Source organism: Cyprinus carpio, chromosome A18 (genome assembly GCF_018340385.1).
Source record: "Cyprinus carpio isolate SPL01 chromosome A18, ASM1834038v1, whole genome shotgun sequence".
Classification (NCBI taxonomy): Eukaryota; Metazoa; Chordata; class Actinopteri; order Cypriniformes; family Cyprinidae; genus Cyprinus; species Cyprinus carpio.
In genome coordinates this window covers 25985529-26002879 of record NC_056589.1, presented here as the reverse complement: position 1 = coordinate 26002879, position 17351 = coordinate 25985529, and positions in this window count along the sequence as shown.

Genomic DNA, 17351 nt, shown 5'->3' with positions numbered 1-17351 from the left:
TCCATCAATTAACATCTTGTGAAGTGAAAAGCTGCGCGTTTGTAAGAAACAAGACCATCAAGACATTTTAACTTATAAACTTTCACTTAGGGGTAAAATATGAGTACATGATCCATAATAACGCTTCCTCCAGTGGAAAAAGTCCATCTCCTGTTGTCCTTTCACATCAAAATCAACAGACACTTCCATTTTGGACTGTTTTTGCTAGTGAACGGTGCTTGATCTGTGCAGATTTCTCTCCTGATTCAGACAAGAAGAAAGCAATATTATGGATAGAGGACTTGTTTGAGTGTTAAAACGTCCTAATGATGGATTTGTTTCTTACAAACATGTAGGTTTTCATTTCACGAGACATTAACTGATGGACTGGAGTGGTGTGGATTATTGCAATGTTTTTATCAGCTGTCATTCTGACGGCACCCATTCACTGCAGAGGATCCATTGGTGAGCAAGTGATGCAATGCTACATTTCTCCAAATCTGATCTGATGGAGAAAAAAAAAAAAAAACTAGGAATGGTAGGACACTTTTTGTATGTGTTCAAATAAATACTGGAGTAAAAAGATTCGGACTGCACTTTTAGGGTATGCAAGATAAATAACAGTGGTCTCTTGAAAAGAGCACCAGGAGCGTCTCCACTGCTTGTTTAAGCACATAACTTAATTTGAAATGCTAATACTGGCACAAACTCACATGCACAAGACTACAAAATTGCCTTTCAGGCAATTACTGTTTTTGTATTTTGCCGAAAGCTGTATGCAGCACATATATTATACGCTGTGGATCAAATTAATAGAGAATTTGGGCCTCAAATAATTCGTACAGGGCGAATTTGAATTTCAGATGAGTACAGTGGCGTATTTTCCCCCTTCATCAACATGCTTCTTCAGGCAGCTTGAGGAAGCTCCTAGTTTGCAAAAGGAGTGATGCGAGAACAATAATGAGTTTCACAGCATTCATCCAGCATGCATTACTGAGATCATTTTAGCAGATTAGTTCAAGTGAAACCGCAGCACCCAACAGCCCATCTTAACAGTGGCAAAATGGGGCCAAACGCCAGTGATTGAGAACGACATGCGTAATGAGATTGAGAAACCTAATGCAATACCTCTTAGAAGAGCCAGAGCTGGAAAAAGTGCTGACAGTGAACAGAAAAATGAGAATAAATGAAGACTAAAAGGGCAGTCACACTAGATTTTAGGTGTGCAAAATTATTTCTGGGCCTATAATAAATTTAGGCAGAATATGAGGTTTTCGTTTTGAATAAATAATTATAAATTCAGACTGTCCCACAACTTAATTGAACTTTGCATCCCATCCTTTTAAACTTGTATTGCCAATACAAGAATTTTATTCTAAATGTCAATCTGTGGTATTTACATCCTCTGGTGCTCAAACGTCTTTTCGTTGTGCAAATTTTCAGGTCCAAGTTCACAAAACTTGACAATAAATGACAATGAATTGGACATAAAGTCTAGTGTGATCGTCCATTTAACACTGTTTTTGCTGCCCATGCCACCTTTAATGGTTTCCATACATTTCATGATGTGTAGATGCAATTGGATAGTCTGGAAATGGTCCTCTTAAAGGGACATTAACTGCACATATAATGTCTAACCTTTTTGCTACACGGATGTAGGGTCTTACAGTTTCCGCGATGCAGAAAATGTGGACTAAATCGTGGAATCCAGTCATGAATGAAATTCACTTTATAATTTGGAATGACCTTGAATGAATAAATCAAAGTATGCCTGTAAACACAATGAAATTACAATATGGACTACAGTTTGTTAATATTAAACCGCAAAAAAAAAATGCTACTGAAACATTGTAACACCTATCCCTTTGACTTTTGTTTAAGTGTTACATGAAATGAGCGACCAAACAGATCAATCTTACTTATGGGTCAAGTGTCTATCTAACAGAGTTACACAGAACATATAAATTCAATATGACACCAATAATTGATGGTCAAGCAGTTGGAACCAGAGGATTAAAAAAAAAAAAGAGGCGAACTGTTTCCTCAGTTCAGTGACTGTTGGAGGACCAGGAGTCCTTAATGAGTGCAAATCCAGCATCATAGTATCATATACACCAGTCTTTCAGACTCATTTTGAGTCAGAGTGACTGCAAGGCACATCCGAAAGTGAGTTTTGATTGAGTAACTTGTAGATCTGTGCTGTTCGCGAACTGTTCAGTCATTTCAGTCCAAACTGGTTCATCTAGTTCACTGAAAAGAACCGGTTCAAAAGAATGATTCGTTTGTGAACTGGACATCACTCCGTTTGCCTGAGGCTAAGGAATCCAGGTAATAATGTGGTAAATAATGTTTATTTTCTTGCACAGACTAATTATTTCACTTCGTAAGATGTCAATATACTGTATCATCAGGAGCCATCTGTATTAATTTTGTGAAAACTTTTCTCAAAAATGGGAATCCGCTGATTTATATTATATGAATTCAGCTAAATGAATCATTTCACCTAAAGACCTTCTACTGTTCTGTTGAAGAAAAAAAAGTCACCTACATCTTAGATGGCCTAAGGGTGAGTTAATTCATAGCAAATTTTCATTTTGGGGTGAATTTTCCCTTAAAAGAACCTTTTATGCAATGGAAAGTTTCCATGGATGTTAAAAGTTCTTCATGGGCCCATAGATGCCAATAAAGGATCTTTAAGGATTTTTAAGAGTGAAGCAACACGCTGGAATAGAGAATTTTGTATACTTACACTATATAGATAGACCATGCATTTATAATGTAGTCGAGTTGAAATCTCGTTTCCACGGTGACCGTCTCCCATCTCTAGGGACTCCAGAAGCAACAGGTACATTCAGCATCTGGAACACATCGCACCCAGGAATGATCTGGTTAGTTTTTGGCTTCTATCCACATCACTTTTGACATTTAACTCCCATCCAAAAGTTCCTCAACTTTAATTGACTCTTCTGTCGGTGGGGGAACAGGCGGCGTCTGTCCTCATTTCTCTCATGGTTATTTAAACCCTCTGTGTCAGCTGAGAGATTAGACGGCCGTACGAAGCCATTAATAACAGCGTTGCAGCACCCGTCTCACGGGCCGGCACTGATGATCGAGCGAGCGGGAACCGTTGCTTGGTAACGGATGGATGGTCTTATTCACAGCAGAATCACCACTCTGATGAACTGCACCCATTTTTTCTCCCACAGACTGGCACACGTCCAAATGCCAACCCAATTGCTTCCTGCGCAAAGCCGAGTAGGTGAACTTATCTCAGTTGAGTTTGGTAACCCGATTTTTAATTTTCTTTTCTTTGCTTTGGAAGTCATAAAACTCCAGCATCCGAAACCTGCATTGCTTCCTGTTTCAAAAAGATAACTACATCTGTTTCATTGTACCTGCAGAAAAAAGACTGTAGTATCCTATTTGGATTCTTCCATATATTACAGATCTCCACCTGAGAACTCATTGCACAATAATGCAGAGGTCATTAACTTCATTAATTAACTGCAGAGCACTTACTGTATAAATCATTCTGATACTTCAAACAAGTTCTAGTCACAAGACTTATGGTGAATACAGTTTAATGCTCCGGTCACATCATTTTGGGGTTACTTTAGGAGTTTCAGACTAGTAAAATCATCCATGTCTTCGTCAAACAAGCCAAATGACAGCAGTTTCAACAGTCAAAGACCCCATCAAATCAAATCATTCATTTTATCAATAATTTTGTGGCTTTAAATCTAAATTTTGTGGCTTTAAGAAACGTTAGCTATGCACTGAAGCAAAGTTATATATATAAAGCACACATTTACACATATATGAGTGTAATAATAATAATAGTATATTGTATAATACATCATTATTATATTACAAATAAAATTATATAAAGTACAGTATACAATTTACATTTAATAATAATATTAATAACTATATTATTATTATTATTATTATTATTAAATGTAATACTCTAAAACCCTTTTTCCATTTGTGGAATGGATAGGTTCCACATAATTATAATAATAATAATAATAATAAATTATAGCTATTAAAATTAGCGAGAATACATTAAATTATAAATCAATCAATCAATCAATAAATACTGTCAAAAAAGAAAAAAATTGACATTTCTATTAGACTTTTATTTTAAAGTGATTTTATGGCATCTTAAAAAAGCATATAGAGGAGAATTAATGTCACTAATCTCATGCATTTTATCAATATTACCACAAAGCCACACATGGATCCAGTTTGGCATCATGAGCATCACCACAGAAAGGAATAATTGATGAGTGAGGATAACAGATTGGAAGGATAAGTCAAAACAACTTTCCAACTTATATTAGCATGTGCTCTTTACCCTAGTGTTTAGTGAGTGTAAATCAAATTCGAATGCTCACATTATGTGAAAACACTTAATGAATTTGAATATTACTAATATATGTCATTAAGTCGGCACACTACCAGCACCGCAGATCAGACAGTAACACATCCTGATAGCATGAAGCTAATTGCTGCAAGAGGAGTGTTTTAGCAAAGAGGTGCATATAAACACACACATACACACACGCACACAGGAATAGATGGACACTCACACAAACAGCTTGAGGAGATCTCAGGAATTTGCTAATGTGCTAACTCAAGGGCAGGGTGATAGCATCACAGTACGCAGAGACACACACCATAGCATCTGTTCAGCGTGGCCAGCCAAAACACAACACCTGGACACAGACTGAACACACACACAAATGAACAGAGGAGCCAAGAGGGATGTAAATCTATCAGACACAGCTGGATTCTCTGCTACTGTTCTACAAAACAACACAATTACTGGAAGCTAATTCATTCCTAAGAAATATAACGCAAGTTATTCAACTTTACAAAATGCATACGTGTGACCATTTATGAGCAATGTTCTCAGTGCTAATGTTTCTTTTTCAAAACTATCCATATTGGCTATTATTATCAGTTAACATCTTGTGAAGAAAAAAAAGCTGCATGTTTGTAAGAAATAAATCCATCGAGACGTTTTTAAACCAAGTCCTCTATCCATAATATTGCTTTCTCTAGTGAAAAAGTCATCTTGTTTGAATCAGGGGAGAAACATGCACAGATCAAGCACCGTTTACAATCCAAAACAGTTATAAAGAAATACGTAGGTGAATTTCGATGTGAGAAGACAACAGGAGATGGACTTTAATTTATGGACTGGAGTGGTGTGGATTATTGTGATGTATTTATCAGCTGTTTGGACTCTCATTGTGACGGCACCCATTCACTGCAGAGCATCCACTGGTGAGCAAGTGATGGAATGCTAAGCTTCTCCAAATCTGATGAAGAAACAAACTCATCTACATCCTGGATGGCCTGAGGGTACGTAAAGCTTCATCAAACGTTCATTTTTGGATGCACTATTACTTTAAGAAAATAAACAGAGTGGATTCTGTTTCAATGTCAGAGATTAAGTGAAAACAGCAGCTACACCTGTTTAGTTTTTGTTCCTGAGATACACACGAAAATCTCTGATTCTCCTACATTTCACTGGGATCCTCAGGGAGTTATTAACCCTGATAGTTTTCACGTTGCGAGATATTCCTCATATCCGCTGGAAATCTCATAAATCTGAGCGATCCAATACCTTCTGCTCCGTCTGTGCGAGACAGAACTTTAAATGTCACAAAAGTCTTTGCATTTAAACCCAAAATGAGATCAAAGGATAAAAGTGGAATACGAATATATATCCAAACCTTGCTGAAGTTACCAGTTTTACAACAAATCCAGAGGTCATCCGGAAAGCTGACTTAAGCTTCCGGCCTCTTATTAAAAATGCATCTGCTTCAAGTGCACATATTCGGCCCAGCATGATGTAGGATGTTAATCTCACAATTTGTCAAGAGCAGATTACCAAATTCCTCAGATCCAGCGCATTTACAGCTTGTCCTGACTCCGTATGTGTGTTCTCCTGCAGAGGAGCAATGCAAGATGTAAATAAGCTCTTCTATATTTCATCACACAGATTATTAACAGGAAATGTACAGTCATAAATAATATATGCATTTAAAACAGAAAGCATGAATCTTGGGTGTTCTAACTACTCTTAAATTAATTCAGGTTATATTATGGACTGCCCTTTTCAGTAAATTATGGATAAGTAATATCCTGACATAAATTCGGTTTGACCAAAACCTATATTTCTATACATAGTACTTGAAAGTGTGCATAATGTGGTTCTTTCAAGAAATTAATGTGGAGATATAAAAAAACAAAACCATTCACAAACAAACAAATAAAATTAAGTTTGTAATTATAAAAAAAATAAAAAAAATAATATTTAAATGCTGCAGCAAAACAATCGATTCACATGTGTAAATGTTTACAATTACGAGCAAAATAAAAATAAATAAAAATAAATAAATAAATATTTGTAAATAAAATTAAGTAGCAAAATTATTGTATGTAATTTTTACATACAATAACGATTGATCCAAATTTGTAAATGTGAGCAATAAATAAATAATATTGCAATAGTTGCAGAAGGACTGTATAAAAGCAAGCAAAAATGAAGCAAAATAATCCATTGTCATGTGTAAGTGTTTACAATTAAGAGAAAAATACATAAAAATAAATATTATTAAACTAAAATTATTTTATTGCAGGTAAAACATAAAATATTTAAAATGCTACAGTAAATAAAATCATTGTGTAAATGTTTATTTATATACAATTTAAAGCAAAATAAATAAATACAAATAAATAAATATTTGTAAAAAAAAACTGTTACAAAATTATTGTAGGTTAAAAAAAGTTATTTAAAAAATTATTTCAAATGCTGCTGCAAAATAATCCATTCAAATGTGTAAATGTGATATAAAATAATAAATAAACACTTTTAACTGGCCATCAAATGAAAAAAAATCTAACTTTTTGCTCACATAACAACTTGCAAAGCCACAGTATAGATATAAAATAATAAAAATCTAAAACAATTTTAAATTTTTTTTGTTCTATTCACATATATAGCACATATACTAAGACACATGAAGCTGTGGTGGGTAATTTCCAAATTTGACTGAAACAAATAGTTTCAGACCAGAAACAAACTTTGTAACAAAAATATTATTCTGTTACATATGTAAGAAATTTGGTTTAAAGAAAACATGCTGTATATCAACGTATAGTCAAAGCATCTTACGGTATTACAGTAATGGAGAACACCTTCAAACCAGCCTGACCTTTGACCCCTTTCCATAAAGTTAAGTTTATAAAAGGCAGATAAGTTTAAACATGAATTTGTATCTCATCAAAGAGAGACAGACGGGTATTTGAACCGCTGCCACATTCTCCTGGAGAGATACGGTAGTAATCCATTACATGGTCTGTTAGGCCATTACATCAAACAAGCGTGCTGTCGAACAGCTAAATGTGAGGCCACAAATTATCATGAGTTGTTAAAGCAGTAAAATGAGAATGAATACCCAATCCATCCTCATTGGAAGGAGCCGTTACATTTCGGCAAAAGTTATGAGGAATTGACAAACACCCCGCTCTCGAGTCATCAATCACCCTTTTGTGATGTCAGGCCCGCTTTGCCTCTCAAGGACAAAAGGGTACATCCGACAGCAGCGCTGATGAGCGGCAACATTTCTCTCCCAAAAATATCACCCGTCATGAAGATGGTAATGATTTTTTTTTTTTTTTTTTTTTGAGTTGTGCTTACAAGCAGAATCAATGGATTTAACTTAGAGGGAGGTTTATAGCTTACGTGAGAGACGTGCATCAGCTTTCACTATTATCATTCATTCAGAAGACACGTTTTCATTTCAGGCAATTACTGGAGTTAAAGGGATAGACCCAAAATAAAAAATTCTCTCACGACTTTCTTTATTTAGTAGAACTCAAAGAATATGTTTCCTCCACTGGAAAACTGCAAAACAAAACTAGATTTGACCTCCTGTGGAAAAACAACTTCTACAGTAGGATTAGGAACTAAGGTTATGGTATAAGCTAACTAACAAAACTATCCTGTCATACAAAAGTTTTTGGACATTTAGCATGTTAATACCATGGTGTTATTTGAAGTATACTACTGTTCAAAGTTCAGGTTTTTATGTTTTTGAAAGAAGGGTTATTAGAACTAATTTGTAAAAAATTAACTTAGTAACAATAAACTGAATTTTTTTTTTAATAATTTACTTATTTTACTTAAGATAGTTCCCAAAGAGTGATTAAATTAAACCTAAAACTGAAATAAAAATGTGTCTATATAATTAATAAATAACTAATAAATAAATTTAAAAAACGAACACTAAAATTTACTTTTAAAATTTACTGAAAAAGAAAATATTATAAATCAATTATACTAAAATGTTGAAATTTAGGCATTTTCACTGTTTGAAAGAAGTTTTACATACCAGTTATTTTATTAATTTGGCCACATTTATTTGATTAAAAATAAAGTAAAAACAGATATTGTATTTATAAATGTATAATATTGTTTCTTTTTTTATCTTTATACAGATTGAAAATACTGTGAATCTTAAATAATGTAAATAAAATTAAGTTTTTATTTTAATATTTTACAAATTTATTAATTAATACAATCAGTGTTGTTGATGTTTCAGAATTCTTTGATGAACATAAACTTCAAAAGAACACATTTTTTTATACAAAACAAGACCTTTTGTCTTTGTTTTGTCTCTTTTGATCAATTTAATGCATCCTTGCTGAATCCAAAAAAATCTCACTGACCCTTACAGATCTTGAAGTACCATGTTAACACCACGTTTTTACAATATAAATACTTTAATTGTAACATCATCATCATCATCTGTGTTCATCTTGATGCTGCTACACCTTTGTGCTCCTCCATGAAAAAGGGGCTGAAGTCCTTCACATTACAAGACACAAAAGAGTCCAAAATGAAGCAAATAAATGAGCAAAATGAGGACTTTATGAATGGTGCAATCAAGTCATGTCGGAATGATTGTATTTACAAGTTAAGCACAAATTAACAAAACCATAAAGACAAAATGAGCACTGGATTTTCTTCAAGCACTGAATATGAAAAATGTAACAATTATGCTAGAAGTAAATTAGTATCAATCATAAGTTTTTAAATGTGATTGTTGCACTCATTTGATGTACTTTTAGTAAAGAATAGCAATGAAGCTTGCCAGAAAACACTACTCATTTAGTCAGTTTATGAGGAGGCAGACTTGTACAGCCAAACAACATTTCTGTGGCAGCATGAGAATGATAAAATATACAGATAGAGATTCAATTATACACCTAATGTGCATCCTTTGCTCTTCTTTTTGTTATAGTGTTGCTATAAAGCTTCCTGCGTTTGTCAGTAAGTGATAGAGAGAGAAAGAAATATGAAATTGCATCCACTGGTTCTGACCAAAATCACCTCTTAAAGAAATAGTTCCCCCAAAAACAAAAAAATTGCTGAAATGTACTCACTCTCAGGCCATCCAAGACGTAGATGAGTTTGTTTCTTCATCAGAACAGATTTAGAGAAATATAGCATTCCATCACTTGCTCACCAATGGATCCTCTGCAGTGAATGGGTGCCGTCAGAATGAGAGTCCAAACAGCTGATTAAAACATCACAATAATCCACAAGTAATCCACACCACTCCAGTTTATTTTAGCAACAGTTTGAAGTTTAAAAGGTAAACAGCTATGTTTATTAGAATATATTCATAATTTTCGCTTCTCCAGATGGTAATTGATGACTGGATTGGTGTGGATTATTGGTGGATTATTGTGATGTTTTAAACAGCTGTTTGGACTCTCATTCTGACGGCACCAATTCACTGCAGAGGATAAACATCAACTATATTGATATTCTGCTCATTGAAAGAGTTTGGTTGAAAGACAGAGCATCTGAGAGCTCGGTTAAATTGCAAAAGTTTTGCCATCAAGCCTCAAAGTTTCCGCAGGGCATTTTCTGTGCTGTTTTTCCACACAATCATTTTGTGGTTTCAGCACCTAAAAAAAAAAACATCAAACTCTCATTTCAAAAAGTTCTCATTGTGTGTGTCAAACTCAGACGCAGATCACACAAGAGCAACAAGAGGAATGTTAAAGACGTCTGTGTTATGGCTTCTGGTGTGGAGAAAATGAGCCACGGTACTCAACTTCCATTATTCATCAGCCCACTGGCCATATACTCATTCAAGGTCCTGAACAACTGTCCCGCACATGCTATTCATCCATTTCAATCAGTGTGCTAATGCATCCGCTGAGGTGCGCAGAAGAGGCAGTGGCCGGCATCTCAACTCTCCTGAGTGAATATCATATACTAAACCTTGTGATTCACAGTGTGATGTGTGATTATGTTGAAGGAGTAGTTTATTTTTAAGTAGTAAGATAGTTTTGTGACAAACTGACAGATATTTAGGATTCACTGAGATCAGTTTTGTGAACTGGATCGACAGAATTACTCAAAAGAATGATTCAGTCACAAATTATATAAATACATAACCGTTAAAAAATTTAGGAACAGTATTTTTATTTATTTATTTATTGGAAATAAATTAATTTTAGAAAATAAATTATTTTATGTAGCAATGATACATTAAACTGATCAAAAGTGACAGTAAAGTCATTTACAATGTAACAAAAGACTCCTACTGCAAATAAATACTGTTCTTTTGAACTTTCTGTTCATCAAAGAATCCTGAAGGCATCACAGTTCCCATTAAAATATGAAGCAGCATAGCTGTTTTCAAAATTGATAATAATAATTAAAAAAAATAATAATAATAATTCTAGAGCAGGATCATGAGACACTGAAAATTCAGCTTTGCATCACAGGAATAAATTAGATTTTAAAACATATTAAAAGAGAAAAGAGATATTTTAAATTGTATTACTGTTTTTACTGTATTTTATGCAATAAAATAAATAAATGCAGCCTTGATGAGCATAAACATTTGATAAGACATTAAACATTTTACTGACCTCAAACTTTTTTCGGCCCTTTTCATGATGCTTTTTTTGCTTTCATTATATTAAAAAAAAAATACAGAAAAAGTAAGTCACAGGGATTTAAATGACATGATTCTCATTTTTGGTTGAACTACTCCTATAATAGTTTAGACATGGGTCTTTGAGTATTGCTTTTGTGATTTTCATGCTCTCATGGGCCTGAAATTTGATTATGAAACTTAGAAAAGCTAGAAATACAGAAGGGCCATGTGTTATTTAAAAGCATAATCATGTAATTTGATGTACAGTAGAGTCAACAAACACTTGAAAAGCAGTTAAAAAAAAAGGTGTGTGTTTGTGTAAAAAAAAACTCACTACAGAGTGGAGCCACAGTCCTGACGTGCGCTTGGCCATCGGCGTCGCTGTCGTAGCTGCTTCTGTGTGAGAGAAAAAGTCAGTGAGTTTGAATATTGATGAGGAGAGGAACAGTCAAAAGAGGCTCCTCTTTTATGCAGATTCACTGCGCCGCCGTCCACGCCTGGGATGCTCCAGTAAACATAATTTAATTTGAGCATCAGGATAATCCAGACAGGAGGAATGTTTCAAAGCTTGTTAGTTATGCTCCGTTCACACCGCAGTGCATCCTCTCTTTCAGATGCACACACACAATGTTTTGCATGCTTCTTCTTCTCCACTTTATCACCCTCTAATTGTCTCCTCAGTGTTCTTTTGAATTGTAGGACAAACTGAACCCTGGTGCGACCTTTCTACTTTTTTATGGCTTTCAAAATAGTATACCATGCAGGATATACATGGTGCAAAACCTGGCATCATGATGCAAGTCTGCTTATAAAATGCACAGCAACTTGCAAAACAAAATAAAATAACAATAACAACAACATAACAAAAAAAATAACAAAACAAAAAATATATATAAAACAATAAAATAAGTCAATAAAACATAACAACATAACAAAAAATATTTAACTTAAGCAAAGCAAAAATTAATAAAAATAAAATATCCCCAAAAAATTAAATAAATATAATTAGTAAACAACATCAAAACACACCATAAAATTACAAAAAATTTACATAAGAAAGTAAAAAATAAGATAATAAAAATTAATTATATATTAAACAAAAAACAACATAACATAAAACATAATACAAAAACAATAAAATAGATATTAAAATAAAATTTAAAAAAATCAACAATAACAAAATAAAATAATAACAAGCAAAGATTGAAATAAAAAATAACACAAGGCAAAAATAATGGAACAAAAAAATAAGTATATAAAAAACATCAATTTGAGATGAAATTTGTTCATTATGCACAAAAGAAAGAGCATAGGCTAACCAAATTATAGTGGTCACTGTACTGCAGAATATCACAGTCAGAATAGTATCATTTTTCACAGTCTATGCTGTCATCGACAAAACCCAAACCAATGAGCAAAAATATGTTTTTGCCTCCTGAAATGACTGAATGAGATAACTTGCATTATTAAAGCCAGCGTGCGTGTTTGTGTGCATTCATGGAGTTGAACTGGAGTTCATTACGCTGTATAAAATGTATTGTTTCCTTTGGAAGAAGGCAACATGCATTTCAGCATCACAGAGAGGAAGTGAACACACAATCACACAATGTTTGATAAAACAAGAGCAGCTACTAATGAAGCTTTTATCATTCCCAGATTCTTTTTCAGAGCCCCAGCGAATTTGTTTGAGATTGTCTTTGATGAGCGTGAGCATCCAACACAGACTCACAGACAGACAGACAGACAGACTTTCATTTACACAAACACAAACTGTTCCGTGTCTTTCTGAGACACCCAGACAGAGATAAAAGCGAGCTGTTTTGATTTTCTCTTTGATGAGTCTTGGACAGAGACAAGCACATTATGTTAAGATGGCAAATAACACTGGTGAAACAGATGAAGCCTCTTCAAACACCCACTGCTGGTTATATCTTCCAGGAAATGAAGGCGAGCCAGACGAGAGGGCCATAGGGCACAGGAGGACCGCGGGACACGGGCAGAATGAGAGATGAGAGGTGGTTATGTCTGCCAGGAGCATCACTGCAGTGACATTCGCCACCCGTCCACCAAAGGGTGTCAAAAAAATAAAAAAAATAAAAATCACCTTCACACTGGGCCCTAAAATCTGCTGTTCATGAAAGGTATAATTAATGGTATAATAATGGTATTTAAAACAGGAATTACTAGTCGAGGAAAACAAAACACCCATTATGATCAAGAAAGATGTCATCACTGGAAACCAGTTAAATGCAGTCTTGGTGAGCATAAGAGACTTTCAAAAACATTAAATAATCTGACCGACCCCAAACTTTTGAACGGTATATATATTAATATTATGGACTACTTTAAAACTCCCATTATCAGTTTCATTATCAAGAAAGATATCAACAATGGAAACGTGCCGAAGTAACACACAATAAGGTGACGAACACAGCAGTCCAGTAATTTTTATTCCCTACACATCTAAAGTGTTTAATTCACAAATATTTTTGGGGGGATTTTATTTTTTTTATTTATTTAAGTAACTTGAATGTTGGAACAACTGCTGCGACCTGAACTGATTGCACACTTAGTCTGAGTCATATTTTTGACATTTTTGTAGCTTTCAGGTTAAAAGTTAGCCAGTTTTGTGTCAGTAAGATTTTTTTTTTTTTTAAAGAAGTTAATACTTTCATTCAGCAAGAATGCATTAAATTGACTAAAATTGACAGTAAAGACATTAATAATGTTACAAATTACCTTTTTCAAATAAATTCTGTTTTTTTTTTTTTTATTCAAAGAATATTGAAAAATAATTATCCTGAAAATAAAAACATTAGTATCATGGTTTCCACAAAAAAATATGAAGCAGCACAACTGTTTTAAGCATTGATAAGAAGACGAAGAAGAAGAATTTAAAAATGTGTTACTTAAAACAAAATAACATTAAACTTGCATTTAATTACATTAAATGAATGATGCTGAAACATAACGGGAATAAATGACATTTTAAAATATATTCATATAGAAAACAGGTATTTTAAATTACAATATTTCACAAAAAAAAATAATTTTTACTGCAATTTTGATCAAATAAATGCAGCCTTGGTGAGCATAAGACTATTTTTAAAAATCCTACCAACTCCATACTTTTAAAAGGTAGAGTATGTCAACATATCTTTACATAATATGGGTTCAGAAAGCCCTTACAGTGAGTAAATAATGATCATTTTCAATTTCACATCAACTATTCCTGTAGAAGAATCAGCTATATTGAAAAAAACAGTGAGAGAAAAGAAATAAAGGGAGACATAGAGACAAAGGATTCTGATAAAAGAGAAAATTCTGTGTGTTTGGAAGACATGATGAGATGGGATTTGCCTCAGGAAGAAGAAACACCCCATGCGTGTGTGTGTGTGTGTGTGTGTGAGAGAGAGAGAGAGAGAGAGAGAGAGGCTTCAAGAACCACAAGCAAAAGACAAGCCCAAACAAACATTTTCACTCTAACTGTCGCATCTGCTGCTCTACCTGTACTTCCCACCGAGTTAACAGTGTCTCAAAAATAAAAGTGATTTAACCAACAACAAACGACTTTGTTCCATCAGTATGAGAGAAAACGAAAGATGAAGCTGCTGTCAGACACTGACACACAGAAAACAAATGTTCAGAGAAATGAAGAAACAGACAAACACACAGTCCTGTTCAGATGATATGATGTCGTCAACCTCCTGCTCACAGCCTGCTGTTAGTAGACCAAGTTTGGCATATATGCATAAGAATTATAAAGTGTAAAATAGTCTTAACATGTGACCCTGCAGAAAATTTCACCTACCCAATGACCTATGACCTCCCGCATCTGCAGTGAACCCATGTGCCTGCCTGTCATCCAGTCAACCTCTGTGCTGCCATGACAACGGGTAAATTGGCTGACCCTTTGACTCACATCCATCAGCAGCACGTCACTGGAAACCCAATAAATGACCTTATATATAGAGAAGAAGCAGGATGAGAGCATCACAGATTACATGCATGATACGGCGCTGTTTCAGTCAAGTTTTCAATTAGTGGTAGACTGGAATAACAGTCTAGAGAACTGACAAGCTACTGTCCTCTGGGTTCTCTCTCATATTCCCAGTGGAAAATTATTAAACTCTCCTGTTTCGTTTAGGTATCAACCTTATCTCTGATGTTCCTCCAAGAATAGAAAACAGGTATTTTAAATATTTTTAACTGCATTTTTGATCTATTAAATTCAGCCTTGGTAAACATAAGACTTTTTATTATTATTATTATTATTATTATCATCATTTAATCTTACCAGCTCTATACTTTTGAAAGGTAGAGTATGTCAACATACCTTTACATAATATGGGTTCAGAATGGGAGAAAGAACATTAACTTTTCTATCTATCTATCCATCTATCTATCTAATCTTAACACTGCTGCAGAAATGTGTGTCTTGGCAAGTCATGGCTAGGGTGTTTTTCTTATGCTTAAACAGACTTGAATTAAACCCTATAGCTGATCTCCCTTTAATCTCAGAATAAACAAGTGCTATGGTAAAGAAATCTCATTTGCCATTCCACAACTTTTGATTTTTTTAATAGCATTTTATATAAATACGTTAACATGATGCTTAAACACTCTAAATCGTTATGTAAACATTTCATTCAATGCACTGCAGTGAAATTCACTCAAACAGATCACCAAGGTTCGAATCTGTACAGAAGAGCGCAGCAGGTTGCGCAGCTCCACACTGCCCCCTCCCGTCTGAACACACCCTCTACACGCCGCGGAGGAGCAGTGTGCTGCTGGCGAGAGCAGCTTCTAGAGACATCACGTGTTATAAGAGATAAGAGAGAACTCACATGGTGTTGCTAACAACATCACACCGTAAAACAGTCAAATCCTTTGTTAACTGTGTTAAAAAATACAAAATAAAACCCTGAGTAAATTCTCTCAAGCACAGCAAACCTTTCCTCAGCAGTCTCATTTCATCCTTTCATTTCAAACTTTTCTGTTTCTCACAGCTCTCACGTTGACACTTCTGTTTGACGCCTCTTCCTTCCCATCGCCTCTTCAGTTCTTTGTCACCTCGACAGTCTCATTCCCTCCGTCAGCATCTCTCGGTTCTGACATTTTCCTCCTTGTTTTTCTCTCCTTTGTAGAAACTGAACAGGCTTTTTTCGCCCTCAAGAAGCTTCAATTGCTGTCTATAAACTTAACATACATGCATACATACATACATCGATACATAAGAACGGGCCATTGCATCTTCTCTCTCCAGGAAGAGGAAAATCAGCAGGTAGTTCAGGAAACCAGAAGAGGAAGAAGAAAATTGCACAGCTAGCATCGGGAGCAGCAGGTGTAGACTGATCCAGTGAGTGGAAGAGAAAGAAACTCAATTCTGACACAGGTAGAGATGATTCGATAAGACAAGGAGTGACTTGAGAGAGGGTGATACAGAGCAATTTTGACTGGCCTTCAAACTGAGTCCACCCAAAATCACCTAGAACTGATGGGTTTAACAGACAGTAGAGGGGAAAAACAGAAGGGAGAAATAAAACTAACTCAAATAATAAAATGCAGCTAAACATTAAATGGTGCATGGATAGCAGACATACATCAATGCCACAGAGGAACTATTTTGGGTTCCCCAAGAAACCTTTCAGTGATCAGCTTTTAAAAGAGCCATTTTTTTATTTATTTTTTATCTTAGTGTGAAGAATATTTGAGTAATTTAAAGAGCACTATAAAGAATCTTTTGTGCAATGGAAAGATTCCATAAATGTTAAAGGTTCTTCATGAAACCAAAGATGCAAAAAAAAAAAAAAAAAAAAAAAAGAACCTTTATTTTTTTAAGAAGAGAAAAGCGTCAAAAAGATCAGGCGTCCAATCAAACTCAATCAAATCCATTACCGACCACAGCAGTATAAGCTTTTTATATTGTTGTATTGTTGTATTAATCACTATTTAATATAAATACATTTAACATTAATTAACATAAAAATGCCAATGATTAACTGGTTCAATAAGGTCCAATTTGTTGCCATAAGTTAAAGAAGAATAGTTGTACAGCATGCATTAATCCTACTTCTTATGGAATACATTTTTAACATTTCAAGTTATATAAATGAACATTGTTTAACATTGTATCAAATTGTTTCAGCACCATGTTGAGTCCCTAATGGATGTCCGATGTAAAATCTGCATCCTAAAGCACTGACCTAGAGCTGAGAGATGCACTGGCTCTTGATGAGTATCAGATTGAAGTTATATAGTGAAATTAGGATAAACAAAACACTCCAAACTGAAGAAACTCAAACGCTGATGCCGTATACTCAAGAACTACTGAGGGATTATGGGAAATAGCATCTATCAGGCCAGAGTGCCAACAGGATTGGGACTCCACACACA